Source organism: Colobus angolensis, unplaced genomic scaffold, assembly GCF_000951035.1.
Source record: "Colobus angolensis palliatus isolate OR3802 unplaced genomic scaffold, Cang.pa_1.0 Scaffold177, whole genome shotgun sequence".
NCBI classification, from domain to species: Eukaryota; Metazoa; Chordata; class Mammalia; order Primates; family Cercopithecidae; genus Colobus; species Colobus angolensis.
The window spans coordinates 1208543-1230470 of NW_012114899.1; the positions used below are offsets into that span (position 1 = coordinate 1208543).

General features: G+C 41.1%; 1 pseudogene across 1 annotated transcript; it reads left to right on the top strand.

The window, feature by feature from the left end:
- Positions 1 to 10928: 10928 nt before the first annotated feature.
- Positions 10929 to 11707, top strand: LOC105509520 (annotated as a pseudogene). Its single transcript, XR_001001451.1, has one exon. The product of XR_001001451.1 is annotated as a proteasome subunit beta type-2 pseudogene (transcript).
- The last annotated feature ends 10221 nt before the right edge of the window (positions 11708 to 21928 follow it).

The window sequence follows — 21928 nt, forward strand, 5'->3', positions numbered from 1 at the left end:
CCTCCTGATCCTAGAAGCTGCTCTAGTTTACACCATCACAACTAGAAACCCTTAAAATCAGTGTTGCCATTTACCGTTGTGCTGTTTGGGAATGAAATGTACTCTGCAGACCACAGTGGATTGTGCAGGTACCCACTTGTCTGGGAGATCCAGAAAGCCTTTGGGGAGTGAATAAGGGGGGCAATAACAAGTTCAAAGAAAATACTTCTGCTTGGGAAATGAGCTAGGCACCTTCTTTCTGTTTAACTTGTGTATTAGGCACTGAATAAAGGATCAGTGAATATACATACTCTACTGTGTTATGAAGAATGAGAGTAATTACCCAGGGGAAAAAAGAAACTACAGAAGGAGACAGAGGAAGTATGATGTATCCAAGAGGGTGTGGACTGGGAATTCAGCTGTGTGTTCAAATCCCAACTCTGCTGTTTACAGGCATTACACCCTACAGAAAATGACTAACTTACAGGTATTGTGCCCTACAGAAAATGACCATTTTCTTTTCAGAGCCTTAGTTTTCTTCTTGACAAATTAGGGACAATGTTATCTGTCTTATAGATAGATAGAGATCTATCTTGTAGCTTAATGTGGGGCAGTCATGGCCTGTGAGTACAGATTAAATGCACAGTAAATGATCACTGTTTTTATAGAGAGAGAAATGAAAAGGAGGCCCCTGTGGAGCCAAGAAAGAAGTCCTGGCTAATGGAAAGATGGGCCCCAGAGAGAGCGAGGCCAACTCGGTGGGAAACGAGGACAAGCCCAGACTCAACCTTTATTTGAACTTCTGTCCAAACATATTATGTCATATAACCTTTGGTAACATAATTGTTCTAGCATTGTGCAAGCCTGACGTGCATGGACAATGGTTGTTGGAGTATTGATGGACTCTGAAATAGCGTGACACAGGATCTTGGAGGATGAGTACCCATACAGGGCAGCAATGAAACAGAAACACATGTGGTCACCATGATTTATCGGCACCTAAAGTCTGCTTCCTTTGCCAGCTCTGTGTCATCACAAGAAGGAAATGGTGGAGTTTGAACTGCTTTCTGCTGGTAGTATTTAGTACCATGAGAAGAGGTTTCAGTCAGAGCACACTGCCTCTTATGCATTTTCTTTTTAATGAAGAGCCTGCGTCCATGAAAAGGCACATATCTGGTTTCCCTTTGGGATGTGTAGAAATGCTCCTCAGTATGTAAGGATTTTTTTTGAGAAAAAACCTAAAATTAAGTAACAAAAATCATTTTTGGAACAGGTATGATTTGGCTGTTAAAATGTTTGTTTTGAAGGCTTCTCTAAAATCACTGATTCTGAGTTTGGCCAGAGTCGCATCATTGCCAGGCCTATGAGAAGTGTGTTCATTACACACCTTATTGGCCAAGGGAGCCTTCAGACCTCTGGCTGGCGTTTGGCTGTGGCAGGGTCCCCTAGCAGCGGGTAACAGGTGAAGATATGTCAGCAACTTCTTTTTCACAGCAGGCAACATTAGCAGCAACATTACAGCTGCTTCCATGAGCCTCATGGGCTTCATACCAGAGGCCGGCAGATGAATTTGTAGGCGTTTGCTAGCTCCACTTCTCCATAGGCTGTAGGCATGAACATGTACAGCAAATGGCTTGAAAAGGAATTGTGTCCAATTAGTGCTGCTGGCACATGTCCCCTTTGGAAATGTCTCTGTGCCAGATCTGGGTGCACATTCCTGTGCTCATGAGCTGACACCAGAGGGATTGCTCGACAGGGCTTGCTCTTCCTTCCCATGCAGCTTACAGAGGACACTCTGAACCCCTATGGGGAAGTGGCTGCCTAACGAAGTTTCCTCTGGGGCTCCTGGTTTCTGAGCACAGAGGCATGCAACTGCAGGAGGGCAGAGGAATTGAAGACAGGGAAATAGCCAGAAGATCTTGTCCCACAATCTCTGTACCAATTGCACCCAACACACAGTAAAAGTTGAGGAAAGAAGGAAAGGGAGAAAATGGTTCTTCCTCCAGGAGAGAAAAATGTCAATGTATTCAGCACACATAACCCCCACACACTATTAACATTCACTAAATGTGAATTCAAACAAAAAGTCCCCCAAATTAGATGGGAAGGTATCTGAAATGTCACTTTAACACATTGCAAGTATGGATAACTGGGACGATTTGGCTTCCTGCAGATCTGGGCTATCAACACTGGCTTAAATTCTCAAGATGTTCAGGGCTGAATCACCAATTAAAATCAGTATCAACAATGAATTTACCCAGGCCTTAGGAAATCTGTTTTCTTATTGGAAACGAAGGGGGCCCAAATCCAAGTCCCTCTCGTTTGACAAAAATGATGAGACATTGATGGCAATCTTCCTACTGCTAAAAAGAGGTCAGAGCAGGAAAGGCAGCCAAATTCAATAGCAAAGCCTGCTGGTTTCTGTTCCGCTTTGGAGCAGAATTTCACAATGATAATCCATCTAACCACACCTCTTTTCTCCCAGTATTTTACTCTACTTAATTTGCCACATATCAAACTATCTATCTCTTTATCCATCTATCAATTAATCACATTTTTTGGATGCATTTTGAAGTAAACTGAAGATACATGTGCACTTCTTCCTAAATCCTTTGGCATGCGTATCATAAACTAAAATTCAAAATTTGCTCACAGTCTATTTTTCTTTTGACATAGAATTTATAGACAATGAAATGCACAAATCTTAAGTGTATAGTTGCTGTTTTGACAAATGCATGTGCCTAAGTAACTCAAACACTTCCCAAGATACGGAGAAAGTTCCCTATACCTCTTCTCACTCGATCTGGGCCAGCCCTCTGCTCCTCCACTCCCTTAGGTAAATATTCACTGTATTTACACTAGTTTTCTACCATAGATTTTTTTCCCCACCATGTATTTTTATATGTGTGTCTGTGTGTGTATATGTGTGTGTGGAGGGGGGGTGGGTGGATTTCTTTTCATGCTGCAAAATATTTTTCAGATTCATCGATGTTGTATTTCAGTAATTCATTCTTCTTTTATTAGGGAGCAGTATTCCATTGAATGAATGTACCACAGTTTATCTACTCTTCAATAGATTGACATTCGGACTGTTTATAAGTTTTGAATATTATGAATAAAGCAGCTTGGATTTTTGTGTATGTTTTGTGTGTGTCTGTGCATAAGTGTGGTCACACATGTATATGTGTGTACGTATATACATTTTCACTTTTCATGGATAAATACCCGGGTGATGGATTGAAGGGTCACAGGGTAGATGTATATTTAATTTTATAAGCAGTTATCAGATCTGCTTCTAGAAATTTTTCTTGCTTTTAAAATAATACCTACTGATGAAAACCCACTTCCTCTGAGCAATGTTGTGTCTAGATGTAATACATAGAACTTTTGTAGCTCTGGAGAATGGCTGACACATGGAAAGGACCTGGATCATTAATGATATCATTGGATGATGAAATAATCAACTCTGGGGCTGTTCTCTTTGGAATTTCTGTTTCTTGAGTTAACAATTTTCCTTAGTTTTTACACCAGTTTGAATCAGGGATCCTTTTCTTTTTTAATTTTACAGAGTAAAATTGTTTTTATAAATTTTACTAAAGTTTTACATATATACAGAAAAGCACATAGATATTAATTTTCATAGAGTGAATATATCTGAGTAGCTGGCCTCCAGGTGAAGAAATATAATGCTGCTGGCACCAAGGTGGCCTTGAGGAAGTGAGACTATAGCTCACACATCACAAAAATTGGAAATGAAAACATAAAATTAGAAACTTGGATGGGTTCACTAGTGAATTCTACCAAGTATTTAAGGAGGAAATTAACCCAATTTTCTACAAAAATGAAATTAGACCTCCCTCACTCTTGCTCAAATATTCTTTCTTTCCCCTGGCTTCTCTCCGTCCTCCAAACCTGTCGTGCAGCCACACTGTCAATACAGGTCTGCACACTTCATTCAGCAAGGGAAAGCCCAATACTTAGCTAAAACAGTAATCACTGAATTTTCCTTAAGTTATCCTGGATTCAGGGTTGAGGGAAGTTGGGAAGGAGGGGCCACTATGATAAAGTAACCCTGCAAAGTGCTTATTGTCCCCGCTGAAGCTGTTGGAAAACTAAGGGGTCAGAGAATAAGTTGTGTCACTTAGGCTGGCCAAATGACTTTGGACCCTCAGCTATTTGAACCTCAGGTATTATTTTATTTGTAAAATGAGTAGAATAACAGTAGCCACTTTATAGGGTTGTCTTTTGGGATGGAGTGCAAAGGGCTTAAATGTATTGTGGGGGCAGTAGATAGCAAGGACCGTGTTCTGGTTTGTGGGATAATTTCTTTCTGGTTTCCACTGTAAGCAGGAGGTGATTCTTCCTACTAAACACAGTCATCTGAAAGATCGAAAGACTGAAAGACTGAAAATGACTGGCAGCACAAGGACAGACCCAAATGGAGCCACTTGCTAAAGGATGAAGACAGAGCTGCCTGTAACCTTTAGCTGTCTAAGGAGAGAGGGGTTAAGGCACAACTGGCCTTGTGCAGCATTTATTGGAGGAAAGCAAATTCTTGTCTATAAATCAATCAAATCACTAAGAACTCCAATTAGAGCAAACTTTGAGCAATCATACATAAACATGGAGTGAGAATAATCTACACATGCTGTTTTTGACTTTTGGTATAAGACACACTGCCCCTGAGAAGTCCTCATGTGAAAAAAAATATGGTGGTGATGGGTGGTCATAGACAGCAATTAGCCAACTGAAGACAAATAAGAATTTGGAGTGGATCAGAAAAGATTCAGTGGCAGCTGTATCTGTAAACTGATCTTTACACATACTTAAATTAATTGGATATTAAATTGTATTTCAGTATTTCCCAAAATCTATCTATTAGTGTACAACTAATATGATTTTTCCCCATAACTATTTACCACTTGTACTATTATTTAATTAATGTTTTTCTTTAAGTGACTTCATTAAAAATTGCTTTAGCCTTACTCTATATATTGTATATTTCTCATTCACAATGAAATCAATATGTAACAATTAAAAAATATGTACTCTGTACTACCTAAAAACCTATCAGCTTTTGGGAAATACTTTTGTCTATTATGGTCTTTACAGATATTAGATTATTGTCAACCAATTTTAGTAAGTCATTTTTATAAGGTCTTGAATTAAAAATCCCATTTTACAGATACCCAAGGCTTGATTCTCTTTGTCCAGACTTACTTCTGTCACACTCTTCTCCATATTAGAAAATGTCAATGCCCTTCTGTCAGTACTAGAATCCAAAAAGCTTTGGAATAATTCTTGATCCCTATTTCTCTCTTATAGTTTAAAACCAACAGGAAATCTTTCAAAATGTATTCATAGTGTGACACTTCACATCATCTCCACTTCTAGCCTTCTAGTCTCAGTCTCTTGCTTAGATATTGCAAATGCCCCTAACTTAGACTTATTGCTTCTGACCTTGACCCTCTGTACTGTGTGATCTGCACAGAATCTAGGTGATATATAACAGAATACGTTTCCTAAAGTCAGATTATTCTACTGTCCTGCTTGAAAATCTCTCATGACTTCCCATCTCACTGGGAGCAGATCTAGTCCTCACATTGCTCTCTAAGGCCTTTCCAGACTTTCAACCCCTGTACCTCTACCTTGCACGTTTTGACCCCGTACCCTACTGCTCCTTCTTTTTTTCTCTGTGCTCAAGTCACCCTAGCCATTTTCTGTTCCTTCAATCCATCAGTCTTCTCTGGGGACCTTTATACTTGCCACTCCTTTTTCCTGGAATACTTTTTCCCCAGGCAGAACCATGACTTAACACTCTCTTCCCAATTCCTTCAGGTGTCTATTGGGATATCACCTTTTAAGGAGGACCTCTCTGATTATGCTACATAAAACAACTTTTCTGCCTATTGTCTTGCTTTCTTCTTAGCACTTACAACATTACACTTAGTTTTATTTTTTGTTTATCCCCCTCCAGTTAGAATGGAAGTACCATGAAAAGGACACTGTTTTGTTCATTACTCTTATCACTGTGGCCTAAAAAAAGTGCCTGGCAAATAGTAGGCACTTAGTAAAAACATGAATAAATACCAGATCAGATAAACTCTATCTGCCCATCACAGTCAAGATTCTGTTGCCCAGAAAGAGAAAAACCAGCTAGTGAGCACTACCTTCTTCCAGCCTCTGCCTCTCCATCTTACAGTTACAGATATGCCTCATGTTATATGAATACCATTCTTATTACTCAACAAATGTTCATCAAAGGCCTATTATATAAGGTGCTACAAACAGTTATAGTGAAATAAAAGGAGCTTGACTACAGGTGGAATAGGACAACTCCTTATATTAAAAAAAAGACCAGAATTTAAAGGATGGGAAAACTCAGATCATGGTCAGAAAATGCTTCCTGCAAAACATGAACCCTTGTCTTGGGTCCTAAAGGAGGGTATTCTAATTGCCTCTTACTACAAAAAACTCCCTCAAACACAGTGGCTTAAAACAACAATCCTTTATTATAGCTCATGGCTTTGTAGGTAGGAATCTGATCAGAGCTCAGCTGAGTGACACTTTTGTTCGATGTAGCATTGATGAGTTCACTCCAAGGTATTCAGCTGGTGGATGGACCAGTTTGGAAAGGTCCATGGCTGCTTCATTCACATATCTGATACCTTGGTGAGTTTGACTGGAAGGATGAGCATAGCTAGAACAGTGACCAAAGCTATGTGGTCTCTCTAGTGTGGGAGCTTCTGAATTTCTAGAGTTCTTAAGTGGTGAAGATTTATAAGAGTAAATTTTCCAGGAAACGGAGGAAGCTGCAAGGCCATGTGTGACCCAGCCTCAAGAGTCACATGACATCATTTTCACATTCTCTATTGACAGTCTCAAACCTGTTCAGATTGAACTGGAAAAGACACAGATCCCCACCTCTCGATAGATGGAGGGTGAGAGGATTTGCAGCCATGTTTTTCAGACTGCCTCAGCATCAAGATAAGATTCAGTTAAGAGGAGTGTTGTTGGGAAAGTGTTTAGGGGGAGAATAAAAGTTAGAGCAGAGATAGGAAAGTACAGATACATTCAAGAACCATAAAGATTGGGAGGTTGAGGCAGGAGGATGGCTTGAGTCCAAGACTTTGAGGTTACAGTGGGTTTTGATTGTGCCACTGAACTACAGTCAGAGTGAGACAGCAGAGGAGCAAAAAAGAAAACAAGAACCATAAAGAGACCTGTGCATCTGGAATGAGATAATGACCAGGAGAGGTGCGAGAGTCAAATATGAAGCGAAAGGTTTGGTTGGGTTAGGGTGAATATGAATACCTGGTGATATAGTTTGGATGCTTGTCCCCTCAAAATCTCATGTTGAAAATTTATCCCCAGGCCGGGCGCGGTGGCTCAAGCCTGTAATCCCAGCACTTTGGGAGGCCGAGATGGGCGGATCACGAGGTCAGGAGATCGAGACCATCCTGGCTAACACAGTGAAACCTCGTCTCTACTAAAAAAAATACAAAAAAAACCTAGCCGGGCGAGGTGGCGGGCGCCTGTAGTCCCAGCTACTTGGGAGGCTGAGGCAGGAGAATGGCGTAAACCCGGGAGGCGGAGCTTGCAGTGAGCTGAGATCTGGCCACTGTACTCCAGCCTGGGTGACAAAGCGAGACTCCGTCTCAAAAAAAAAAAAAAATTTATCCCCATTGTTGGAGGTGAGGCCTGGTGGGAGGTGACTGAGTCAAGGGGCGGATTCCTCATGAATAGCTTGGTGGCCTCCACGGTAATGAGTGAGTTTTTGTTCTATTTACATGGTTGTTTAAAAGGATATGATATCCTTTCCCTTTCTCTCCGTCTCTTGCTCCCTACCTTACCATGTGACACATTAGCTCTGTTTCCCCTTCTGCCATGATTGGAAGATTCCTGAGGCCTCATCAAAAGTAGATCTTAGTGCCCTGCTTCCTATAAAGCCTGCAGGACCTTGAACCAAATGAACCTCTTTTCTTTGTAAATTATCCAGCCTCAGGTATTGCTTTATAGCAATGGAAAATGGACTAAGACACCTAGTTAAGGATTCTAGTCTTTATATACAAGTGGTATCCAAACTGTTTTGCTTACATGGCCCTAAAATAATTTTGAAAAGCACATTTTTAGATTGGCATTCATTTCCCTCCCATAAGTTAAAAGTAATTGCAAAGGTCAGCAACTCTCCTCCATGTGGTTATTCATTTTGATGGAGGCTTTTCATTTTCTTCCTCCCATATCTCCAAGGTCATGGTGGATCTCTTCCTCCAAGTCTGTGCCTGGAGCCTGGAAGATCACATATGGGGAAGATTTTATAGACCAAGAATGGAATTAGTGCATTCAATTTTGCTCACTTTCCATCGTCCAGATCTCAGTTTATATGGCTATGCTGACGGCAGGGCAGGCTGGGAACGAGAAGGAAAAACAGATTTTGTTGAAGAGGTAACAGTCCTTGCTACAGAATGTAAGTAAAGCAGCCAGTTTGTTGGCATACAGTAAGCATTCAATGTTGCAGCTGCTGCTATAGTTATCACTGTGATTATTATTACTATTATTACACATCACTTTACAAGCTGTGTTCTGTGCTCAGGTGAATTTTCACTGCCTTTTCTGTAGCCTCTTGACCTTTAGATAAAGGAGCCCCAGAGCCTTGGAGTCCAATTAGTAGCTAATGAAGCTCAGCTGGCATCACTGCAGCTCCAGTCAGTGGGAAGAAGCGAGAGCCTGTGCAGAAACTCTCTCACTCCAGAGCCCACAGGGCTGCATGTCTGCTTCATGCTTGCTGTCAACAATTCCTTTTTTTTCTTTTTTAACCAAACACTTGTACACCTGTCCACCTTGCACCCAACTTCTACTTCCATGCAAGTCCCACGGCGGACTCTGCCATAGCCTAAAGAAAGCTATATATTTACTCTAGGCTGGGAGGCAAGTTTTTTGCCTCTATAGTGCTATTCTAAGTGATCCCCCACCAATAACTGGAAAAACAGCACAATTTTTCTTCAGGAATTCTAGGCTTCTGAGCCTCTTGCATGTTGGCATAGGTAGAATGAAGCAAATTTCGAAGATCTAATCAAACAATAAAAGCTTCTGCTGTCTTTTCCCTACCTTTGATACCTGCTAATCCGACCCCAAAGGGTTAGAAGAATGAACTTTTCCCCTGGGAACCCTACCAACTACCAGGTAGATTAGAATGAAAACAATAATGAAGAATGTTGACTTTTGGTTTTGCTTGGAAAGGACAATAGGGAAAATGTAAACACTGTCTCATTTGCTTCCTCAAAGTACCAAGGTGATTACGTGCAATCAGTTTCCTCCACATATTTGTAATTTCTCTAGAAAAATGGGGGCATATTCTCTCCCAGAGCTTAACTCATTCATCCAAAGTGGTCTTAACTTACATCTCTGTGCTAATTTGTCCCATAAAGTACCCTGTCAGTGGTATGTAGTTGATAGGGTAGAGAAAGAATTAAATATTTATTTTCCAAACCGAATAGGACAAGCAGGTCAGTCTGAAAAAATGAATGACCATCTCCTAGGTTATGTTTGCTCAGAGTGCAAAATGAGGAACTCTAGGTGTGACCTTCCAAGGATGGTGCAGGGGTTTGTCCATCAGCAGGCTCAGCGGAGGTGTGTCCTGCCCCGTGCATGAGTCAGCACGTAAGTAGTTAAGTTGGCGAGCCTTGGGCTTCCCTGGTTAGAGCGTCCAGCCTCTGAGAGTTAACCTGCAGCACTGCTCAGAAGAGCAGGGGCAGAGGATACCAAAGCGTCCCGGCACTCTGGCTTGCAGGGGAATGACATGCGGTTTTGAACAAGCAGCTGCTGCAGCAGGTCTGGGTATGTAGGTTTGCTTTGATTGGTAGTGTTTTGTTTTCTCCTGAGAGAACAAAGCAATGGTGGTTGATGTTTGCAAACAAGATCCCTTGGACACTGAGAAGGAACAGATGATTATTAACCTGCTGTTTATCATGAAAATAAGTAGCTGGGAGCAGGGGAGTGGAAAGGTAGTTTCCTCATATTCATTTATGTTTCTGGTTGCAATGGCCGATTTTCTTTAATTCTATCTGGATTCCAGTGCTGTGTGGTCAGGTCATTTGAATGTCATGGTTACAGTCTAATTCAAATGATATCTTTTTGCTGTTCTTTCTGTGAATCTTCATATTTACATTCAAAGATACGGATTTCATTTAAAGAGTTATTTACTGAATTGGTGAAACTAAGTGGCATAAATCCATCTTCCTAGCCCATTTTGGAAGGCAAGAATCAAATCCTTAGACTTAGAGAACAAACTTCTCCAAATTTACCATATGTCTGAATGAGAGAAACTTCATCTTGAATATGGTCATTTTCTTTCTTACAACCTGACAAATTCAGTCTCAGGTGTACGCAGTGAGCCCTGAAATAACCTTCAGTTTCCCAGTCTTTTAATGAGTCTCTGAGATTGAATCACTGGCCTTTCCCATCACTTTGGATGTCTTTCTCTTTTCTATGAATTTAAAAATATCTAAGACTCAGGGTAGACTAGAACTACCCCAAAAGACTTGGATTTGATAGAATTTCCAAGGACACAGGGACTTAAGTAAAGTTTGTCTGGATGTCACTCTATCTCAATCTTAGCACTGCAGTATCAGCCACCAACTGACTATAGGACACTGGGGACTCTTTCCTAGTTATAGGAAATAGCATCCCTTGCAGATTGAAAATATGGAATATTGCTTGTCAGGCTTAGATCCTACCTAACAAGTTACTGCTTCCCAGCACAGCTTTCAAGATGATCTTCAACTGTCTTGGAATCATCTAGAATATTTTTTCCCCAGCACCCACAGCTTCTCTATTATCCTGAATTTCCAACCAATGGGAGGCTCCTTTGGTAAACAAATTTCTTTTGAAAGATGCAAACAGTACCTTAAAACTTGGGCAGGTGATTAGTCATTAATACTTTTGGAGGTGCTGTCTCACCGGTGAGACCTGGAAGCCGGCGAGTCTCCCGCTTTGTCGGACCTGTGTCCCCTGGTCTCCTGCCACCATGGAGTACCTAATCGGTATCCAAGGCCCCGACTATGTCCTTGTCGCCTCCGACCGGGTGGCCGCCAGCAATATTGTCCAGATGAAGGACGATCATGACAAGATGTTTAACATGAGTGAAAAGGTATTACTGCTGTGTGTTGGAGAAGCTGGAGACACTGTACAGTTTGCAGAATATATTCAGAAAAACGTGCAACTTTATAAGATGCGAAATGGATATGAATTGTCTCCCACAGCAGCAGCTAACTTCACACGTCGAAACCTGGCTGACTGTCTTCGGAGTCGGACCCCATATCATGTGAACCTCCTCCTGGCTGGCTATGATGAACATGAAGGGCCAGCGCTCTATTACATGGACTACCTTGCAGCCTTGGCCAAGGCCCCTTTTGCAGCCCATGCCTATGGTGCCTTCCTGACTCTCAGTATCCTGGACCGATACTACACACTGACTATCTCACGTGAGAGGGCAGTGGAGCTTCTTAGGAAATGTCTGGAGGAGCTCCAGAAACGCTTCATCCTGAATCTGCCAACCTTCAGTGTTCGAATCATTGACAAAAATGGCATCTGGACAACATTTCCTTCCCCAAACAGGGCTCCTAACATCATGCTCTCCCTCCCATTTGCCAGGGAACTTTTTTTGATGGGCTCCTTTATTTTTTTCTACTCTTTTCAGGTGCACTCTTGATAAATGGTTAATTCAGAAAGCTGGGGGCTGGCAACCAAAACCAAACTTGGGCAGGTGCCTCTGTGGTGGTCAATGAAGCCAGATTGAGGATACTACCGAGTCCTGGAAAGAGGGGAACTGGGGCATGAGAGGAGGATCTGGAAAGCATTGTGCATAGTGGCAGAGGTGAAGGTGGCTGAAGACGTTCAGGGGCCCCTGGGTATAGTCAGCATTGGAGGGAATCAGTGTCCAGGTCCTCAACTTCCAATTAAACTCTTTTCCAAACTTTTGTTTGTTTGTTTTTGTCCAGGAATTCATCTGAGTTTTCCTGCTTCAGAAAATAAAGACAAACTCCTCACACACTTGGAATCTCACTGTGGGACAGTCCCAAGGTGTATAGGGATCTCCTGGTGTCACACAAATGGATGATTTCAGTACACATCGATTCAGAGGAAGGGTTCAGTAAGAACAAAGCAAAAAGAAGCAGATCATGTCTCATTTTGTCCTGGTTTCAAACTCATGCCAAAGGCTCTGTGCCTTGTCTCTGACTGTCTTAGAATTATAGTTGAGGAGTGAGAAGGTTATCATGGGGACAGGGTATATGTATGAACGCCTTTATCGGAAGTAAAAAATGCAGTCTTTTTTTTTTTTTTTTTAAACAGCAATTCTGATTGCGCTGCCTGATTTGATGATGAAGTTGGTTTGGCTAATTAGCATCTGTGGTGGATATTTTCTGTAAATTTAATACGTTGATTCTGCTGTTCAAAGTATTAGCCAAACTACACTTAAAATATGTGTACAGTGTACAGAAAATTAGATAATATAAGTCCTGCAACTAACTTCTATTTAAGCCTATAAGAGTTTTAGATGTTATTTCCAAAAAATGTGCAAGGGAGTAGCTGATGTTAAAAAATTCTTCTAGGGGTTTCATAAGTGAAACCTGGTAAAAGACACTGATGTGCATTATCCTTGAGGTGAGATGAGCCTTGTCTTATAGCAAGTGCTTCTGCCCTCAGATGGCCATCAAGTCTACTCCTGGCTTTGTGCCTCCAGGATCCTGTGACTTTTCCCTGCAACTTCAAGGTCCTGTAGTATCCTTGTTCAGTCTCTACACCACTTCATATGTGAACCAGCTAGTTAGTTTATTTGATGTATTTAGTAGTTGTCTAATGATGTGAAGATAGGATCTCCTGGAACTGTTTTCAATGTTGTTTTTATTATTATCCACAATTCCTGATTGCTCTTTCAATGTACAATACCAGAGCAGATTTCCTAAGGCAAGCGTTAAAGAATAGGAAGGCTTATTCACAAATATATTAATTAGGCATTTTTTTGAGCATCTATCACGTGTCAGGGTGGTGTGATCACTGCAGTTGGAATCAAGAGATGTGAATTCAAATCCTATATCTGCAACTTCTTAGCTCTTTGAACTTCCTTGGAGGTTCAGTTGATCCATTTGTAGAATCGGGATCCTGGATGCCAACCTCTGCATAGGTGTTGGGGACAGAGAGGGATAGGATGGGACTCTAACCCCAAATCATCTAATGGAGACACACACACTCATTACATATTGAGTACCAAAATAAGAGAGTGTACTAAGCTTAAGAGGAAGAAATGGATTATGCAATTAACTTTGCCTGCGGGATCATCTTTCCAATAAATAACATCTTTCAAGCACTCTGTAGTTCACATAGCACTATTACACACTCCGTCTCTGTGTTGCCTCCATGGTCCTGTGAAGTAGATTCTTGGTGGGAGGATGAGGAAGGCAAGCCCCATTCCTATCACTACTGACAAAGGAAAAGAGCTGCAATGTGAGGTGATACCCAGAAATCTTGCCTCATTGGTTAAAGCAGCCAGGAGCAGGCTCTGAAGTTCTTCCAGATTGGCACCTTTCCAGAGCCTCTCTGCAGTAACACTTTGCCAGTCTCTTAATGTCCCCCTCAGAGAAAGAAGTGCCTGCTTCTCTGCTAAGAGGCAAAGTCAAGTCAATATAGGTGAGAAAAGTGGAGGATACATCTAATTTCCAGTGCAAATACATCATGGAGAGGGAGGAAAGGAACCAAGCTAATCTGAACTGCCCCTGTGACAGGCACTAGGAGTTTTGCTAGCATCAGAGTGAAATGGGTACCTATGAAAAAATGGAAATAGAAGCCTTGAGATGGCCCATTACTCCTCTCCAGGATCAAGACTCGAAAACAGGAATCACTCCGTATCACTAGATTTGAGTGTCAAGGGATCATCTTTGCGAGAAGGGAACTCTGACACCCCAGAGCTCCCTGCAGCAAGGGACTATGTGACTCAAAGCCAATTTGATTCTGAGTTGTGCTGATCAACTGTCTTCCCATTCGGTATGAGGGAATTTGTCCCAAATTCCTCCAGAAAAGTGGAGTCCAACAACAGTTGTACCTATGATTCAGTGAGGCTTCTCCTCACACCTTACTGAGAAAAGCTTCAGCCACAATAAGACATTTGGGCTCAGTCACCACCAGATTATGGCAGCCACGGAAGCCACCAGAGGGCAGTGTAGATAATGACACTGGTGACCGGGAAGGAGAATTTTAATGTCCACTCAGGAGGGTGACATGAGCTTTTTGGGACTCTGCCAGGAAATGAGGCCCCTGAAGGTCTCAGAGAATCTCCTGGAACTGTTTTCAATATTGTTTTTATTGTTACCCACATTTCCTGATTGCTCTTTTAGACTGGCCTGGTCTGGGAAAAGCAGCTGACATAAGGAAAAGCCTCAAAACCTATTCATGATAGAAAACAAAGCAGTCTTGCACTGGCTGGATATGGTTTTGACACCACCTGGAGAATCCAGTCTCAATTCCTGCTCCCCATTGCTTTCCCAGCTCCTAGGGCGGCATTGTCGTCTGAAAGTTAACTTGAGAAATGCCTCATTGGTGGCCTAAGAGGTGGCTTGTACAGGGACAATGGTGTGTTGGGGACAGCTCATATTGGCTCATCAGAACCAATTGTGCGCAGATATTCCCAGCTTCACTTTCAGCAATGTCGTTTGATTGTTTGAAAGCAATTATGGTAGGAGTATTCATGCCATAGAGATGGGTGAATGTTACACACTAGAGCTTTTTATTCCTGAAGAGTCAGTTGTTAACATTTAGCACTGCCAATATTTTTGCAGAAATTCTTTCATAAGGACATGATGTTCTGGTTTAAGAAATTAGGAGGAAAAAGTGGCTTTGTATTGTTACAGAACATCATGACAGATCCAAGATCAATTTTTGTTAGCAAGACAACTCTTTAAGAATTTGCAAATGGGGAGTATTCTGGGTAAGTCACCTCCTAAGTGCTCAAACTTCTCATCCTGCTTAATCAGTCACATAACTCCATTTTTATGTTACTATAAGAGTGTGAGATTTTTTAAAAATTTACATTTTTTAATTGAGACAGAGTCTTGCTCTGTTGCCCAGGCTGGAGTGCAGTGGCACAATCACAGCTCACTGTAGCCTCAACCTCTCAGGCTAGAGATTCTCCCACTTCAGCCTTCCTAGTAGCTGGGACCACAGGCGTGCACCACCATGCTTAGCTAAATTATTTTTGTTTATTATTGCTTTTATTTTAGAAATGGGGTCTCCCCTAAGAAGGAAAAATGTATAAGGAAATCTTTGAAGCTGAAATGAAAAGTACTTGAATACTTTTTCAGCTCCTTTATTTTTCTGAGTTAACGGAAGTAGAAACAAGAAATTCTCCAAACCCATTGGTGGAAGGTCATTTTTCGAAATCCATCTTCCTAATCTCATATCCATGGAGACAGGGTATGACTGGCACCCCATAGCAGATGAACTCTATGGCTAGGATCACTTTACGCCTTCTCAGAGATTGGGGAAGCCTCTAAGAGTTTTCTTTATAGGAGGCATTCATTCATGTACAGGTCGTTAAAGATTCTCATCCAGTCATGCTGAACCTAAATCAAAGGGATTTTCATTTTAGAAAATGTGAGAATGCTCCATGGACTATATTAATGTATAAGAATTATTCATTAGCACTTGATAAGAGCATCTACACTAAAAAGGTAATTATGAAACAATTATATTTAATAATTGGGTGAATTTAACATGTATTTCTTGTTTACTTCTCACAATGACCTTAAGAGATGGATACTATGATTTAGGCCCATTTTACAGATGAAAGAATGGATGCGAAGAGAAATTAAGTGACTTTCTCAAACTAGGGTAGTGCTCGGATTTAGCTCAAGAAATCTTAATCCAGAATCCATACTCAAAAACCACAATTCTTTATTGCCTCCCTGACAGGGGAATAACTTAAAATTCAGCTTCCCTCCTCTGAACATGGGCACCCACTTTTGTTGCATGACAAACTATCTCTATCAGGAGGTAGCAGAACAACACATTTCATAATTTGATCAAGTCTTTCACATGTCCTCTTATGTCAAAACTTCAGACACAGGGCATAGGTTGAAAGATGAGGTAGGATACCATGGTTTCCACTTGTGCATCCATGGTCAAGTGTGCAATGCAGGAGCCGTTTCTCCTACTCTTCTCTTACGCAGAAAAAAAACCCAAAACTCTTTTGCTTTTACTTTTTCACCTTTCCAGTTGTTTTTGGTTCTGCCATGACTCTTGAGTGATAATGTAGTATTTTTAGGGGAAATAAGAAATTGACTCCTCTCCCCTATGTATTCATTCAATGCCGAGTATCTTGGGGAAAATCCCATGTTCATGAGATTCATGTTTATGTGTTTATTCTTACAAACTTTAGCCTCAGCCTTCATTCTAATCATCTTAGGCCTGAAGTTTATACTAAAGACTCAAACTCCATGTATATTCTTCTTCCCTTCCTAATCAGTTTGTTTTCTCAATTCTTTTTGTAGGTAATGGCTCCATATTCTCTCATAAGCTCAAAAAATTGGAGTGATATTTAGTTGCCCCCCCTTCACCCCCCAACATGAAACAAGTGCCAAGTCATACTGACACACTTTGCCAACAATTCTCAAAGTATTCTTCCTTTTCATTTCCACTTCCACTTCCAAATGCCGTCCTGGCTCTGCTTCCCACCTAAATGACATCTCACCTCTTAAACAGCTGACTTTCTTCTGTCCAAGAGTGGCCATTAGGTTTCAGTTGGCTTTTCAGTTCCACCCCTTTCTCCACCATTAGAACACTACGCTGGGAAGAATTTGGAGGATCTGTTTGGGCTTCTCAGAAATAAGTCCCTCAATTGATGCATCGTGCCTGCCATGGGCAGGGATAGGGAAGAAGCATCCTCTCTTAGCACCCCCCGCTCTACTTACCCACTTCTGCCAGATGAATATTGGCAAAATGCAGCTCTATTTGTACTGTCCTGCTTAAAAATATTCAGGGACTCTTAACTGCCTTCACTAAGATTAAATCCCTTATCCTGTCATTTAAGCACCTCCAGGCTCTGTCTGTAACTTATTTCAGGTGCAATCTTCATGGCTCCTTTACAAAGTCCTTCATTACTACGTCTCGGACTCAGCCGCACAGTAGACCATGGGGCGAGAGAGGGTGGCATTATAGTCCGAGAGGTGGCAATTGTGCATAACTCCATAGCCTGTCTTAACTCTGGCATAATCAGGGTATGAATGTGGGAGAGTTACGTATGAATATCATCTTTCAGGAGGTTAATGCAGAATAAGATTGAGAACTACTGCCCTCAGCTTAGCCAAGCCACAATGCTTGCTATTCCATATAGCAAGCAAGGTTTTCCCTCTTGCACTTTGGTGGATGCTCATCTTTTGGTTCACCTCTATAACCCTGCCTGGCAAAATCCTTTTTGTCCTTCAAAGTTCAGTTTGAATTCTACATTTTAAAGACAACTTCTGTAATTTTTCCAACTAGATAAGGTATATCTTCTTTATGAGTCCCCAGAGCATTTTATTTAGGATACTATGTTTAAGCTTGCATTGTATTTATTTTGCAATTATTGTCTTGTATTGACAAGGCAAAATCATCTGTGTGTGTTTTTTTTGTTTTGTTTTGTTTTTACAAAAAAGCCATTAAAAAAAAACACCCTAGATTCTCTATTTCACTGGGTTGCATACATGGTAGGTCCTGTATGATCTGACTTCTGACCACACTTGTCATATCTTCCCTCAAACCCCTTTGCCTTCTCTGCTCCGGCCATCCTAAACAACTTGGAATGTCCCAAACTCCATGTTCTGTCTCAATTATCTTCAGGCCTCGCACATGTCATGCCTTCTTGTCAGGTGAAGTATGTTACCAAAATAGCCACTGTGCTTCACCCAACCCTGTGACCACACCTTTCAGTGTGACTTCCCATCGCTAGGTGGAGACCATTTCCTCTCCCCTTAAATCTGGGCTGGTTCTGGGGCTTGCTTGTTTTGGTAATGGAATGCAGAGGAAGTTCATTGTGCCAGTTCTGAGCCTCAGCATCAAAAGGCTTGCATGTTTTCACTCATTCTCTTGGAAGCTTGTCCAGCTGCCATGTGAACAAACCTGGGCTAGCCTGCTGGAGAATGAGAGATGATGTGGAGGAGAGACAAGTGGTCCAAGCTGAGGCCATCCCAAACCTCAGCCCCCACACAACCCCCAGCCAACCCAGCAGCTCTCTGTTGGTTGATGGATCAGAAAGTCTCAAGTCAGAGCTATCTAGCTGGGCCCAGCCCAAATTGCTAATGCACAAGATTATGAGCTAAACACATTGTTATTTTAAACTATTATGTTTTGGGGTGGTTTGTTATGCAGCCAGGGTTGCACTAAGTTAACAGCTACCTTTCTGGTCTCCACCTGTCAAAGCTATTTCTGATCCTCTTCAAGTCTGGGTTAGGGTTTCCTCTTACATACCCCAGAGGTATGCAGAGTTCAATATTGTAATTACTTGGACATCATCTCTATTTTGACGTTTGATTGTAAAATTTTTAGGGCAGGAACTTCATCTTATGAATTGTATCCTTTAGTTCTAGCACAGTGTGTGGTACTCCAGAGATTCTCGGAAAGTATTTGTGAATGAAGGAAAGAATGGATTAAATCAGAGGTTGCAACTTGTGGACAGCCTATCTTCAGTTTTTCCAGCATAGTGTTGACCTGAAGAGTGATAAACATGTTTGGGTTTCTGTTTTAATTGTTCGCCTCCATTTGAAAATCAAGAAATTTGAGATAAACACCTGCATTACTGCCTTCTCATTAAAAGCAATGGGAGGATCCGTCAACAATGGGCCTGCATTTTCTCATGGCAACAATGAGTAGTGGCTGTTCCCTTTAGATGGGGCACATACTTTCTGACTGTGACAGTCCTGCAGGTTTTCCTATTGTTACTGATCATCACATCTATGCTGCTCTCTTGCAGACATCTGCAAGTTTCCTCCACATACTTACCTGCTGTAAAGCACTCAGCACTTAGGAGAGCACTTGATAAATATGCCCACTTATTTACTTCTGCCTTAAATATGAGTGTGATGTAGGCAGCCTCCCTCCTGGGCACAATTTTAAACATTGCTTATGGTCTCACTTTCCTCTTCTACAAATTAGGTTTGTTTTCTCTCCCTCCAAAGGGCTTTCAAGGATAATTCAGCTTATAACCTGCCTAAACTGTTTTCTTCCTTTTTCATGTAATTCACTTTTATTAGGGCAGCAATTGTGCTTTGGTTGGAAGCATTCACACCCAGCCATGCTGGCAGGCCTGAAAGATGCCATGCCAGCTTTCCTTTTCATTTTGTTTTAATTTTATTTTTTTTACTTAGAGATGGGGTCTCACTCTGTTGTCAGGGCTGGAGTGCAGTGCCACGATCATAGCTCACTGAGATCTCAAACTTCTCAGCCTCCCAAGTAGCTGTAACTATAAGCACATGCCACCATGCCCAGATAATTTTTGTATTTTTCGTAAAGACAGTGTCTTGCTATGTGGCCCAGGCTGGTCTTGAACTTGAACTCCCGGGCTCAAGTGCTTTTTTGCCTCAGCCTCCCAAAGCACTGGGATTACAGGTGCAAGCCACCTCGCCTAGCTATCATGCCAGTTTTCTGATGGTTTTCCCTCTAGTGGTACTCTTAAGATGCAACATATAAGTGCTATGGGTGGCATGTCCCCCTCATGATGGATTGAAGTAGTTTTTCAGCAGTGTGAGATGATGAAATTGAAGGTTTTAAAAAATAACTACTCATTCTGTTTATAAGGCTTATAACTCAATAATTGGGACTTCGAAGGAAGAAACCCCTCAGCCAATGCATAACTCCATGTTTTAAAGAGAATCTCACCAAGGCTGAAGTTCAGCAGGAATACATCCACACAGGTCTACCACATGTTTACTCTTGCATCTTCTCCGATTGATCAGTGCCCAGGTTGAACCAGTATTTACATATTTTGAATATATCAGTCATAGAACCAACACACTGGAATGGAAAAAATACTAGTCTTCAAGATATCTTCAACTTTGGACTCATTTATGAGGCAACAACTTGGTCACAGCTCCATGCAACCTGGTTTTATCAAATCCTTTCTGTAAACACCACTGTAATTATCCTATTCAGAAGAATCTTTATCTCTTATGGTGCATCCAAGGTTCAGCTCATCTGGGTACGAAAAGGTAGCTCAGCCTGTTCTCTGATTAGTGACATGAATAAGCAGTAGAACTTGTTCTGTTCCATTAGTCCTGAATGAATTGGTTGATGATTCTTTACTTCTAAAAGTCCCATGCACCCAGACCACTGATTTCTGAGCTCATCCGAGATAGAATCTGAGGTCAGCACAGTCCTCCTCATATATCTAAGAAAAGAAACAGAAACTCTATTTTTAGCAGTGGTTATTCTTTATTTGATGATGCATAAGAATAGCCTCGTAGAGTTGACACTTCCTTTTTTTAGTCTATCTGGGGAATTAATGTATTCACTCTCCGTGACCTTTTTGTACACCTGAATTCAACCCTTTAAAAAAATTACCTTTATATCACAAAAGTAATACATTATCATTGCAGAAAAATATAAATATGGTTAAGTAAAATGCAGAAAATAAAAGAGTTCCCTAAATCCCATGCTAACAAAACAGTGTTACATTTTGAGATGAATTAATCTAGTTATCTCTTTGTCTCCCTCTTCATATTATTGGTAGCTTTAGAACTTGGAGTTCTTTCTTTTAAACTTCAAAAAAAAAAAATCTTGGAAAAATCTTTTTTTAAATGTGTTTCAGATTCTGCTGTTTTAGAGGTTGTTAAAAGACTCAGATTGTCACTGTGACCACTGATTATTGTCCTGGACAGAGTAATTTTCACTTGAGTCTCTTTAAGCTATCACTTTTACTACCTGGGTGTCTGCTTCTAGAAACCTGTGTTAAGTTTCTATGATCCAAAGAAAAAGGACAGCTGGTTAGAATTGTATGTAAATTAAAGTTACCTCTATATGAATGAAGCTTCCCCTGTAGAGTAAAATACGTGGACTTTATGTCATGAATTTCTGTAACCTACAAGCCTCTCATATTTACTTTATATTTTTAGCCATGTTTTGTATTTCAGGTTGTATGAAATTTTATCTCTGAATTAGAGGGATTTTAATATGTTTTGAAAAGTAGAAATAAAATCATTTGATTGAGATGTTTATTGGACTGAAATAATTTAAAAGTAAGATTTATAATTTAGCTAAGAAGTCATCTCCATAAGCTAGCATTATGAGCATATTAGTCAGGATGGACAGGAGGCTTGCTGTGGTAACAAATAAATTCCCTGAATCTTAGTTGCTTAATATGTAAACATTTATTTCTTGTTTATGCAAAGCCCATTCTTGGTCTGGCAACTCTTGGAGGTCAGTTGCTTCCAAGTGGTATCTCAAGGAACTTGTAACCTGTCATCTGGGACACGTGACACTCAGGGTCACCATGGCAGAGGAAGGAACAGCATGCAGAACTCACACCCCCTCTCAAATGCCACAGTACTAAATACTTCATTCCAGAAGTGATGCATGTCACTGCCACTCACAGACCATTCGCCAGTACCAGGAGACTGGAAAGTATAACCTTCCCATATGTCCATAAAGAAATGGAGAACCTTATATGAATGAGCACTGCAAGACTCCACCATAGTGACCTTGGGTGAGTAACTATCTCTATGACAAGGGGATTGTCCTAGATGACTTCAGAATCCTTACCTCTTCTCACAGTCTCTGAGACTAAAGGTTTGATTTCTTCTTACAACAGCTTTATGGCTTTCACTAATTGACATGCATTATCTTTTTGTTACTCTAAAGACATGAATATAGGCCGGTGTGGTGGCTCACGCCTGTAATCCCAGCACTTTGGGAGGTCCAGGTGGGTGGA